The following is a 12,825-nucleotide window of genomic DNA, read 5'->3' on the forward strand; positions in this document are numbered from 1 at the left end:
CTGCATTTCAGAATACAACTGATGACAGTTTGTGTGTGTGTTTAAATTAATATTTTCAAGAAAATACTTAAAAAGGAGGGCTTTTTTTTCAATTATTGTTCTCAGACAGAAATCAGTGCAAATTGCCACCATGCCAGTTCTCATCTTCCTACTGTCTACTTTTTTTTTATTAAGGATAAATCTGGTTCTTGAATGTCTCGCTAATTCTCTAGTGAATTTACACAAACACCAACTCCATCTAAACAGTGGATTAACTAACACAGCTCTTTTGATTCAAAATGTCAGGTATGAAAAATAGATGGTCACTCCACATGCTCCATCCCTGCCATTCAAATGAAAAGTATTTGACAGGAAAGAGTACTTCGTGTCAAGCTTCGCCAGGGGAGGTTCAGGTTAGATGTTAGGAAGAATTTCTTCTCAGAAAGGGTCAGTAGACATTGGAACGGGCTGCCTAGGGAGGTGGTGGAGTCACCATCTCTGGATGTGTTTAAGAAAAGACTGGACATGGCACTTAGTGCCATGGTCTAGTTCACATGGTGGTGTCAGGGCAATGGTTGGACTCGATGATCCCAGAGGTCTCTTCCAACCTGATTGATTCTGTGATTCTGTGATTCTGTGTGTGCTGTTTCCAAGAGTATCCAAGGAGTTTGATAATGACAATAAGGGAGAGAAATAGTGTAGGATAGTGGAAGAAAGTACAATAACAACAATGTTCAATGTCAACCAGGCAAGGGGAAAGAGAAGTATTGCGCAGCTCACTGATCATGAATTGCCAAAAAAGAGTGTACTAACCTCCACTTGGACAGCAACATTAAAAGTTAGGACTTTGGGCAATATCTAGAAGTTAAACCAATCCTGCATGCAGAAAAATCCAGGCAAGTCCTTGTGCTCACAACTGTTTCATTTTAAACCTGCAGAAGTATAGGAAAGTAACGCTGACTAAACATCATAAAAGTCACTATTACAGGCTGACTCCTATTCGGCAAAGTTTTGGTCCTACCTTGATGGTCAGAAACGCTGGCACCACTCCAACCTGGAGCTCTCTAATTGTAAACCTGGCTGTCATTTCAGCAGCTTCACTATCCTAGTATGTATTTTCTAGCTTACAAAAGCAGAAACAAATAATTAATTAAATCTCTGAAGCTGCCAATAGGCTAAAGGTTTTCAGGAGATCACTAAGCTGGAATCATGTTTATCACAGACACAAGTGGCCAGGCAGTCCTTACATTAACATAATTTCCTCAACTGATTACTAGAATTGGTCTACATTAGCCTCTTCCTAACCTGCTCATAGGAATATAACACTCTCCAGAGTCTCTTCCAATCTGTATGGATTGGCTCCTTCAGTTGACAATGTTAATGCCCAAAAGAATATGCTCTACTTCCCACTAGCTTTTCATCTACAGGTCTGTTATACAAACATTACAAACTACATGCCTTATGGAGCTAAATTATCTAACTATAGAAATAAATACAAAACATCAGAACATGAACTGAAGAATTAAACACCATTAAACTAGATAGATAATTTTGCTAAGAAATTTGAGAACAGATTAATGATTGAAAAGCCATTATAAACTGCAGTGGTGTTCCAGACACTGGGAGCAGTGTATCAAGAAAAATAAAAGACCAGCAAATAGATCAGAGAGGACACAAAAGACCGAAAATATTCATACAAGGGATTGGAGGAAATTTGAGGAGAGCAGCATTTCCCTCCCCCTGATTTCCAAATTTCGAGCAGAAACTCAAACAGACAGCGACCGTGTCCATAAAACACAGCATGAAATATTTGTACTTCCTTATGTGGATGAGAAATAAAGGGCAAGTGATGTATAATGGGAAGATTAAAAAACATCTTAATGTGTGAAAGTTCAATCATCAATTAATAATAATAATGTTACAGGGAACATGTCCAGGGAAGATGAGAAACCTTCAGTGTTGTTTGTGGGATATCTGATACTATGCAAAATTCTGAAGTAACTAATTCACAGATACATATAAATGGGGGATAGAATTATAGCACATGCAAATCTTAAGAAATCTTAAGAAAATAATATACAAAAGGGAGAATTATCATTCCTATTGCTTCAACTGACAAACAACTCACTGCCACTGGGCTTCCAAAATACTGGAATTTCTAGTTTACTCTCTCCTGCTTCTGATGGTTTTCCATTTTCTTATTTGAATTTCTGTCTTATTACTTAAAGAAATATAATAACCTAGTTTTGGGAAAAAACCCACACACACGTTTGTTAAGATTATATTATATAGATAGCACAGAATACAGGAGAATGCAGCAAATTAAGTGTCAAGAGGAGCATATCCCATAGTATGCCATAGTAGCAATGTGGTGCAGTAAACATGACTGGACGGTGAGTCTCACTGAGTCAACTTGTGATTCCAATCTTTATTTGTCCTTTCACAAATTAAATGCAGCTGGGGCAAAGTGTAACAAGGCTCGGATGCAGAAAAGATCTTGCAAGAAGAGGGCTAATATTTATTGCTAGCTCACTCTTTCAAAAGCTCTAGGTTTCTGTCATTGAGGGCTTAGAAAGTCAGTACTCTACCATAAAATGTGACATTTCCAACTGTGGTGTGGTTAATAGTTACACCTCAGAGGGCTATACTTTATCTTTACAGCAATTTTGATGATGTCATCCAAACAATCTCAGTTTGCAAGGGATGTGGAGTTCTATAAAACTTCAAAAATTTACTTTATTAAGGTCAGTGGATCAACTGCTTAGTTGATTTACATAACCAGAGTACTTAGATGCCCAAATGGGGAAAAATGTTAGTAACAGAATGAATGTAGCACCATGCTTCAGGGTGTTTCATGCATCCAGTTAGCTTTGCCAAAGAACTAAGCTTGAGAAAAGTAATAAGTACACCTTATTTCCTGCATCACTTGCAATATCTGTAGTTACATTTCTGTATTTCTGCTACAACACTAAAAATATCTCCATGGGAGATAAGAGAGGTGCTAGAACAACCAGATGGCACTTGCTTATATTTATAACGTTCATGTCTGGTGATGATAAACTATATGAAACACGATAAAAGATTAAGAAATGCCTGCACTATAGTGAGGAATAAAGGCTTAAAGCTGATTTTTTTGAGGTTATATAGTAATCTCAGCTAATGCTTTAAGACATTAAGCTGGACAATGCTAGAAGTTGTCTGTAACTTGCAGAATGTTGGCCTCGTAAACTAGAAATGAGACCCTGATTCTAGGTGTATTCGCACTCATACATAACTACTGGCATAAGAATAGTTCCATGGCTAGAAAAGTAGAATGTTTTTCAGAATCAAGGTTTATTCAGGACTATTTGCCCTCCTACCTTACCCCGCTGCAACTAAGAAAAAGAATACTTTTAAATGTACCAAATAAAATCTCCCTTTGTGTCTTGGTTCTGCTCCTGCAACAGTTAAAGTACTTCCTTCACATGCTGTGAGATTTTCTTTTTTCACTGTCCTCTAGGAGATTTGCATATATAAATCCTATTAAAGGACACAATGAGTTCTTCAGATTCACTTACGAAGAAAAACTACCAAAAACCAATGCCAGACCTGGCTGAAGGGATCCCAGATCCTCATTCACTGCAGAGAGATGTTACATCACTTACTAGCACCGCTTCCCTTGAAGAGGGAAGAAGAAACTCCATGAACTTTTTTTCTCTCAAAAACAGTAATACTTGGAATTTATTTGACTAATCGGGCAATACCTTTAATGCAAGTATTTACACTTCAGCCTGTTACTCTTTCACAGTCAAGGGAACTCATGTCCAGAGAATGATTAATCTCATCAGAAACTAAAATAAATCAGATAAACCACACCCTAAAATGCACCTTTTTCTATTTGCTCTAAAAAGAGCTTCAGATGACCAACATAGCTTAACAGTGTCTACAGTACAACGTCTAAAAATAAATGAGATTTCTAACATCAGGTTTCCTGTATGCCAAACTTTCAGCTGCTGAAGTGTGTTATACCTTTTTCTGCAAGATTGAGGACCCTATTAAGAGTTTTGTCTCCCAGGAAAATATTTGCTCACTGTTACTGTGTTTAAACACAAAGACTATCCTATTAGGGTTTCTGCAGTTCCGGAAAGCAATCCCGTATTTCTTGCCATAAACCCATCCTTGTTTGTCAGTACACTGTCTGTGCTTTGCACAGCATGCTCAGGTATGACCTACTGTTAGTGGTCACACCAGTGTCAAATAGGGAAACTATCCAACCTCCCAAATTTTACCTGAAATGCCTCAGGTTATACAGCTGTTAATTAAATTTGACTTCCTCAGGGAGTTCATGCTTAGCTACCTACCTATTAGGATCCCAAATCTTTTTCAGAGTTAGTGTCTCACAGTAAAATCCCTGTTCCTGTAAACATCTCTCATTTTCACTCCTAGATGTGAGACTTCCAGTGAAGTGGTTCAGCTACGCTCCATGGAAACACTAAGACACTGACATGAGCGCTTCAGACCTCTGTAAGGTTCAGCAAATGATGCCCCATTACCGTCCTCATTTCCACTCCTCTTCCCTTTTCCCTCTTTATTTTCTACAGTTCCCTCCAGTTCACTCTTCTTCAACCCTTTCCTTGGGCCCTGCCAACTCAACTTCATCTGCTCCATTCCTGCTTTCATTCCCTGTGTTGTGTTGAAACTGCTGCTCTCTTCACGTACAATGCAGGAAAGTTAACACTTCCCCATTTAAGCGGGGTAATTTTTCACCCTGTCTTGCTGCTCCCCCATTTCTCCTTTTACCTCCCACCTATCGAACAGATCATTTTCAAATGCCACCTGTGAATATTTCCCCTCATTTCAAGCTCTGAAACCAGCTTAAAATCTGCCTCAAGTACTTTATTCAAAACAGCTCTCATGAAGTCCCAAATGACACATTTCTGACCCAAGCTCCAAACCAATGCTCTCCCCATCTCCTTTGACACTGCCACCTGCCCGCTACATGAAAGGGCCGTTTTCTCCAAGCTTCCACTACCTTGACACCACCTGCCTATTTACAGCAGCCAAAACATTTTAATATTTACTTGACGCTCCTCGTGGAACACCTGCAGCCCCCAGCAGGCTGGGGCTGAGGAGAAGGGCTTGGGATTTTGGTTGAGGTGTTGAGAGGAGCCCCGGAAGGGCCCAAAACCGGGGAGACTTTCCCGCCACTCTCCCCTCAGGCCTCCCTCACGGCGCGGCCGGGGAAGGAGAAGGAAACGCGGCCCGGCCGAGGCCGACGCCAAGATACCGCCGGCCCCGGTCGCCGCGGACCTGACAGCAACCGCCCTCCTGCCTCGGGGGCTGGGCGGGCGGCGGCGGCTCCGCCCCGCTGCGGGGGCCGGCAGAGGCGGCTCCGTTCGCCGCTGTGACGCCGGCGGCGCTGGAACACCTGGAGGGGTGGCGGCGCCTCCGGCTCGGCCCTCTCCTCTCTTCCCCTCTCCTCCGCCCCGGGCAAGGTGAGTGCGGGAACGGGGGACTCGCTCGGCTCAGTGCCGGATCCCGGCGTGGAGAACGGGTTCCGCCAGCAGCTGCTACGGCCGGTGTCGGGCAGCCCCGGGTGGGCGCCGCCTCCCCCGCGGGCTGCCCGTCCGCCCGCCTCTCGGGGGGAAGGGAGGCGGCGCGGTGGCTGGGCCTGAGCCGCTGGTGCTCGTCGGGGCTTGGCGGCGGGTGTAGCCGGGGCTGGACCTGTCCAGGGGTGAAATTTCTGAGGCACAAGATGGCATCTGTCCCTCCTGTTTGCCTTGTGTTCCCCCTCCCGCCGTGTGCGGTTACTTCTCCATGGTTATTACATTTATCCGTTTCTGCCTCCCTTCCTCTTGTACATCCTCTCTGGCTCTCTGCCGGCTGGAAGCGGGGAGGGAAACGGCCGCTTCTCCTCAGCGGTTTCCGGCTCGGCTGCCAGGCTCCGGGCTGAGGCGCAGGTTGTCCGGCTGCGGTGTGTGCCCTCTCTCCGGGGCGGCGGCGGCGGCCCTGTTTTGTACCGGAGGGCTTGGGGCCGGCTGGGTTGAGAAGGGGGCGGCAGGGCTTCTTGTGGTGAGGTAACGGCAGTTATCAAACCAGGCACCGAGACTGGTGAAACTGGAATTAAAAACCCCCAAACTTCCGATTTAAAGCTTGCATTTTGTAAAAGGTTGATCTTGATAATCAGATTTGTTCTGCATCCATCCACCTGGCACATGAATGTTGTTTATCTGCTCTAGTCGTTTAGAATAAGAAGGAAAATAGAAAATTACGTGAAATGTCAGGTCAGTTTTTAGTAAGAAAAAAGGGTGAAGGGCACTGTGCTCTTTTATTCATCGGCATCATTGTGTGTATGTTCAGCGCCAAATGTAAATAAGTCTTCTCTTCCACGCTGTTTTGCGTAGTGCTGATAGCCTCAAGGTCCTGCATGGACCCTCTTAGAACAGTAATTCAGGCCTGCCTTAGTTCAAATGTGTAAATGTGGGACTGAATCGAGTAATCTCAGAGGCACGTCTTTTACCCGCCTACCCTCAAGTTACAGTGTGTAGATGTTTTGGAAGCTTGGCATTGGACTTGTTCTTCTGTTTGGTTGGTTGTGATATTTTGCCCCTGCCTGCGAGCCTTGCTTTAAACCAATGTGACCGTTTATTTCCAGGAAGCACCTGTTTGTTGGGTGTTTTTTCCCCATCGTGTTTCATTCTGTTATCCTATTTCTTTGAGTTTCTGGATGGTTTTTATTTAATTTGAGTCTCAGAAAGCAGCTGTGGCTCTATTTCCGGAGCAGACTTCTTGGAAATAAAACTGTTCTTGTGTTTTGGTATAGGAAGGCTGTTGTTGTAAGGAAAAAACTGTTTGATGACTTTTCCAAAGTGCTGGGCAGAGAAAATGGCGGGCTGGGTTTTGGAGTCTGCAGTGCAGGCTGCATTTGGTTGTGGTCTTTCATCGGATTTTTTTAGTAATCTACTCTTTTTCCACTTTGTCTATCCAGGGTTCCTGAGGAGTGAGTGGAAGTACCCCTTGACAGTGCTATCTGCCTGGCACTGATCTAGGAGTTGCAGTTCTTAGTGATACTTAGCATGAAGTCCAGGAACACCTCATCTAGACATCAGCAATTTTTTATGCTGCTGTTTGAATAGGGTAGCCTATTGGTTTAAACTGAGTAATTTAATGATTTAAGACTTATGCTAATACCACTGAAGAAGTAATTTAGTGTAAAGTCACACAGATCTGCTTTTGAGTAGTAAACTGCCATAACTGGTATGACCAGTCACATTTTTCCCATGGCAAGCTCTTCTGGAAGATGATGTGGTAGTTAAATGCTGCCAGACCTTGGTCTAAATGAGTTTCTAAAGTTTCTTTACTATCAAAACTTTATGGGTGAAACAACATTTCCAGAAAGGTCAAACAGTGTACTCAAGAGTTAGATGCTGGTAATTGCAATTTGCCACCTTCTTAACTGAGAAAGAATGAAGTGCTTTTTAGATAATGGTGATATCTTCCATTATGTTTGTGGGAGCTGGGATTCATATATGCATGTTACTGAAGGTTTGCAGGTTCAGGACGACCAGTTACAACTGTGTAGAAAGGGGAAGGTTTCTTTAACATTTGTCTTTCACAAGATTATATTATTGGGGTGTGAAGAGAATCACATAGTGCAAAGTAAAATTCCTCTTGAACCCTACTACAGAGGGTTTTTTCCCCTTAGCAGAGTTTCAAGCCTACCCGTCTTGCCTATTCTCTGTTATCCATGCTCTACAAAGCTGCTAAATTGTTCTGATGAATTCTCAAGTAACCTTTTGTGGAAGAAATGAATAAGAACAGCTCTTTTCACTCTTAAACTAGTGTTGAAAGCTGTTGGTACGAGTTGGCAGAAAAAAATGTGCTAATATCTCAGCTAAACTAGAAGTCAAGAAATGTCCTCAAAGACTCTTTCATACTTTTTTCAAAATCTCCTCCAACAGTGTTGCTCTGAAGTAGTTGATTCTTCAAGATGTTTTGCCATTTCTCAAGCATAAAATCACTTTAAAGACAAAATTGTGCCACATGATGCAGAAGCATTAAAAATACAAAAGCCTAGAGAGTGAAGAATGTTAAACAGAACCGAGGAGTCAAGACCAGTAGAAACACTTGGCCTTTTACATGTTGCTAGTGGTAATAGTCTCACGGTAGTTTTTCCTGTGGCTATTGTTAGCCATGGCAAACCGAGGGGCATTTTGACCGGTTATGCAATCGCTTACGTCAACCTTGGGAACTGTCTGTTCCGAGTCGCTGAAACAGTACTCAGGTCCATCTTGCGAGTAGCTTCATAGGGATCACCGCTGCACTGTGAACAGCCTGCGAGTGTGCCAGAGTCTGAGACCAGTAGTATAAAGGTTGAGTGGACTATGCATCTATGAAGAATACACAGCCTGTATTGATCATGGTGCTTACTCGAAGGGCAGTGAAAGAAGATCACCCTGTATTGTTGTTGCTGTGCATGCTAAACTGCTTTGTTAATCAAATCTCTTATCCGTGGATGTGAAATGATCTCCTGAGGGAATCTAGAGAAAATTATTTTCCCCTGTTCCCTCCCCTGGCATTGTTTCCCCTCTGGTATAATAGCATTGCTTCCTGGTTTCTGCACGAATGAAAAGGGAGGAGGGAGGCAGAAACTTGAGAGTGTTGACTGTGTCAACAAATAGCGTATCTAAATAAGAGAGCCATTAGTTTGAACTTCTAAACCCATATTTATTCATATTTAGTGTAGTATATATGTAAAAAGAGGTTCCTGATTTTTATTGTACATCCACTGCTTTTCTCATAGGTTCCACAAAGGGAAGGTTTCCTAAGATTAAGACTCCCGACTGATTACGGGTAGAATGTGTCACAAAAACCATCTTCATATTGTCTTTTATAATCCTTACACAGCAGGTGTTCCATATGGCATTTTCTTTAATAGTATTTGGCTTCTAAGTTTAAAAATACTGTTTTTTAACTAAGAGAACAAATGTGTATTACAAAACAATTTGATAGTCATTTCAGAGAAGTGAAGCAAGTCTGCATTTCGAATGAGATTAAATACTGGATTGCGTATATCCCCAGCTTTGCTCATTTGCACAGTGAGGTTAGACCTGCCACTCGATGACTTGTATTCGAATTTTTCTTCCATAAAACGCACATAGTACTTACAATACTTACCTGGTCCTTTCCTAAGGACATTCGCTCAGTGTTCTTCACAAATGTAGGTGGAACTCTAGTAGTCAAGTAAAAGATGTTATGTGAGGGCAAACTGGTACTATATGCTGTTCTCATATTATTTCACAATAGGCAGCTGAAATACCAATATAATCTGAAAAAGGAATTTAAAATAAATTTTGTGTGTAATTAAATATCTGTGTCTTTATGTAAATTATGAAGTCCTACATGCAAGTTAACTTATCTAGAAAGGGCTATTGTTTGCTCGTCAGTCTTCCAACTGTGAGTCTACTAGCATTTATTTGAAATATTTTGTTCTGAGACTACATGTACTGTCGTGACTACATGTGCCATTCTTATCAGTGTTTTTGAGATAAACCACTGTTTTTAGGAATTTGTCATTCAACTGTTTAAAAAACAAGAAAAAAAACCAAGCTCCAAGTGTCACTTCAATACATGTTATGCTCTAGAACGAAGGAGATCACTCATGCCTGTAAGTTTGACTTGATAGTCTTTGGAATAATATGGCAGGCATATAGTACCAAATAGACACAAAATTGTTTTTTAGAGAGGAATACTGATGGTTGACTTGGTCCTACACTTTGTGGGAGCAAAAACAGGTTTTAAAAAAACATGGTGACATAGTAACAAATTCCTACTTTTTTATTTTGGCTAAAACTTACCTCTAACCGCTAGAGTACTGGAAACCAGTGCAGTTCAGACAGATTGATACTTTTTAAGTTCTAGGTGTAAGTGAGTAATAAATTTCCAATGTGCAAATTTGCTCTGTTTATCTGCCACTGTCTTCTATTAACTTGTACGTGTCAGAGTTGGGAATAGAAAAATAAAAGACTAAATGACAGCATAAGAAACAGGGCCCTGGATATCATCCTTTCTTTAGACTACACCAGGAAATTAAGCAGAGTAATTTCCTGTGTTAATTGTGTATTCTGAAACAGTAGAATCATGGCAATTGTTTTTGGAATAAAGTAACTCTAACAGTACTCGCTGCAGTAGCTATTGGTCGTCTGACCTGCATAAGAGTATTAAGGGTCAGAGTAAAATTCAGTGAAAGACAGGTCATTATATACTTAATGTCAATAGTACTTACTAGTCATTTTGTTGGATGTACTGTTTGCAGACAGGTGCCTAGGTAGTGCTGTAAAATCACAGAAAGACCCAAAACCATCCAGTTTTCTTCATACCTTGTGCATGGTGTCTAATGGTACAATTCCTTAATCACAAAAACTTAGTTATTTAAGATACCTGCTTGTATTACTGTGGTTTGTTTGCCACACTAGTAGCTTGAAAAAGAAGGGAAAGGGAGTGTTATATTGGCTCAAACTACCTCCTTGGAAAAGAGACTCCAATTTCTCTGATACGTCTGTTGTTTTGAGTGCATGGTTGGGGTTTTTCTGCATGTCAAATTTAATTTTTAATATTTTTTTTTGATCCTTTGAAGGATCAAAATGGATAAATGGAATGGAATAAATGAACTTGTTCCTGGGGTGTCTCATAAACCTCGATAGAGAGGAGAATGAAATTGAAGAAATTGTGTATAGAAATGTTGGTTCCAGAAGTGCTTTCAGTGAAAGAAAAATTGGTTCCAGTGTGCTTGTGCTTGGGACACATCCCATAAAGTGTTACTCAGTATGCTGCTGAATCTCTTTTCCCCAGTAATTCAACAGACCACCATGAAATCCCAGTTCTAAGAGACATGGAGTAGAGAAATGCTCTTACTGCATGATTTAGCTGTGTAGTTCAGGTGCTTCATGCAGAAATCATCATTTTTGTGTGCTCAGAGGACAGTGGTGAGGCTCTGGTTCAGGTGCTCAGAGTTGCTCTTTGGAGGGTCTATTCACTATCTGTACAGGGGCTTAGTATTGAGAGGCTTGTATGGTAATTTAGACACCACAGTTAGATAATTGGGGTCAAACAGAATGAATTTCTTTCCCCCTCAGCACCTCCCAGGTGTATGAATATAGCAGGAGTCCCTCTCTGTATAACAGATGCCATTTTGCCCTGTGCTTCTTTTAAGAATGTGTGAAGCTTCTTTCTAGATGTCAGCTCCTGAAATAGGTTGAAAGAGTAATTCTGTCAATATAACTCCATTATAAGATTGCAGTATTTCTTCTCCTGAGAAGTTGTGGATAATCTGCAAGATGTACGCTTCCCAGGATAAGTAGCAAAGCTGTGGATCTGTCTGAGACAAAGGAATAGACAAAAAGTTGTAGTGGATGGAGGAACTGCTAATGCAGCACTCGCAGATCAATTCTGCAAACTTTTTGAATCAATAAACAAGTGCATCAGTGAGTAGTCTAAGAGAATAAAAATACTGCTGGATTTAAAGCTAAGCGTGGATGATTCTGCAGGATTAGAACATCAATGATGAGTGTTAAGAGCTTTAGAGGAAAAATTAAATCTTGTCATTTGTCATATTGATATAACTTAAACTCTAGATTTATTTTACCTGAATCACGGTGGTAGCTATTCATGTAGTTCAGAGTAGGAGTACTTGTTAAGTCTGTGTATAATCTTGATGTGGAATGCCTATATAGACTCAAACTTCAGTTTTCACTCTTTTCCTGCATTGACAATATGGGTAATTCCTATCAATAGGCTGCTCTACTCTCTTTTGCTTGGGAAAGGCAAAGTGAAATGTGATTTGAAGCTCCTGGTCTGTGTGTTTGTGGACAGACCAGAGAAGATATAACTGTGCCCTGCCTAATCTTCATATTGCAAGTAAGACTGCTTCTTGCTTTGGAGGCCCATTTACTTGATTCAGTTTGATCACGGCTTCCAGGGAGCAGAATGGGGGAGGTAGGGTTGTCAGCCAAGAGCTGCTGGATGCACAGATGGCATCGATTCCCTCACCTAAGCACACTTTCTTCCTTTCAGAGTATTTTACATAAATGAAACTACCACTCTTAACTTTTACAGATAGAACTCCTTAAAATTCTTCTTATTTTCTGTTGCTTAGTACCACTCTACTGTTACTGTATTAGAAGTTTCTTGGAAGATTATTCATTTTAATAAAACTTATATTAAGTAAATCAACTGCAATGCATGATTCTGCCATATATGAAGTTATAAGTTGCAGGGTTTTTAGGGTGCAGAGAGTCTGTTGGGATTTGAAGAACCACAGAACATATTAGCTGCTTTGAAAGGACAATAAACTGAGAGGACAGTGCTATCAGTGAAAGTGCAGGCTCTTCTGTGTCTTTTTTTGATGAACACGTTACTTTCACATCAGGGTTGCTGAATTCTTCTCTGCCTCTCATTCAGTTCCCTTTTGTTTCTGGATGCATTTCAGAAGAATGTGTTGTTCAATCTACTGCCTTACTACATAACTATGCTAGGTCGTCTTTGGATGTTAAATTTGATCTGTAGATCAGCATTTATAACATTTTTGCAAGGATTCCAGCTCATTTCTTGGTTCTGAGCAGTTGTGATTAGATCAACAGTTTGGTTTAGATGCAGTTTTCACAGTTGAAAAAATTCCTGTTTGCTGTCTCTGGTTGCTTCCTCCTTTCTTCTGTAAGATCTGTTAGCTAAACTAAGAGCACAGTAAGGGATGTGTAACCAATGTGCAACTAAGGAGAGATGTTTGAACTAGGGGGAAAGACTTTTTTTTTTTTTTTTAAATTTATTTCTTCATAACCTAGGAGAGTATTAAGATCTGAACTTCATCTT

At 41.0% G+C, this 12,825-nt stretch overlaps 1 protein-coding gene across 4 annotated transcripts in view; it reads left to right on the forward strand.

Moving 5' to 3' along the window:
• The first annotated feature begins 5,374 nt into the window (after window positions 1–5,374).
• ICA1 (islet cell autoantigen 1) overlaps window positions 5,375–12,825 on the forward strand; it is a 73,682-nt gene continuing 66,231 nt past the window's right edge. For 2 of the 4 annotated variants that reach the window (XM_068404582.1, XM_068404584.1), the window contains exon 1: window positions 5,375–5,453. The gene's annotated coding sequence lies outside the window, so the exon portion shown is untranslated. The remainder of the gene's footprint in view (window positions 5,454–12,825) is intronic. The other 2 variants (XM_068404585.1, XM_068404583.1) reach the window with 2 other exon arrangements.

Source organism: Nyctibius grandis, chromosome 7, assembly GCF_013368605.1.
Source record: "Nyctibius grandis isolate bNycGra1 chromosome 7, bNycGra1.pri, whole genome shotgun sequence".
Taxonomy (NCBI): Eukaryota; Metazoa; Chordata; class Aves; order Nyctibiiformes; family Nyctibiidae; genus Nyctibius; species Nyctibius grandis.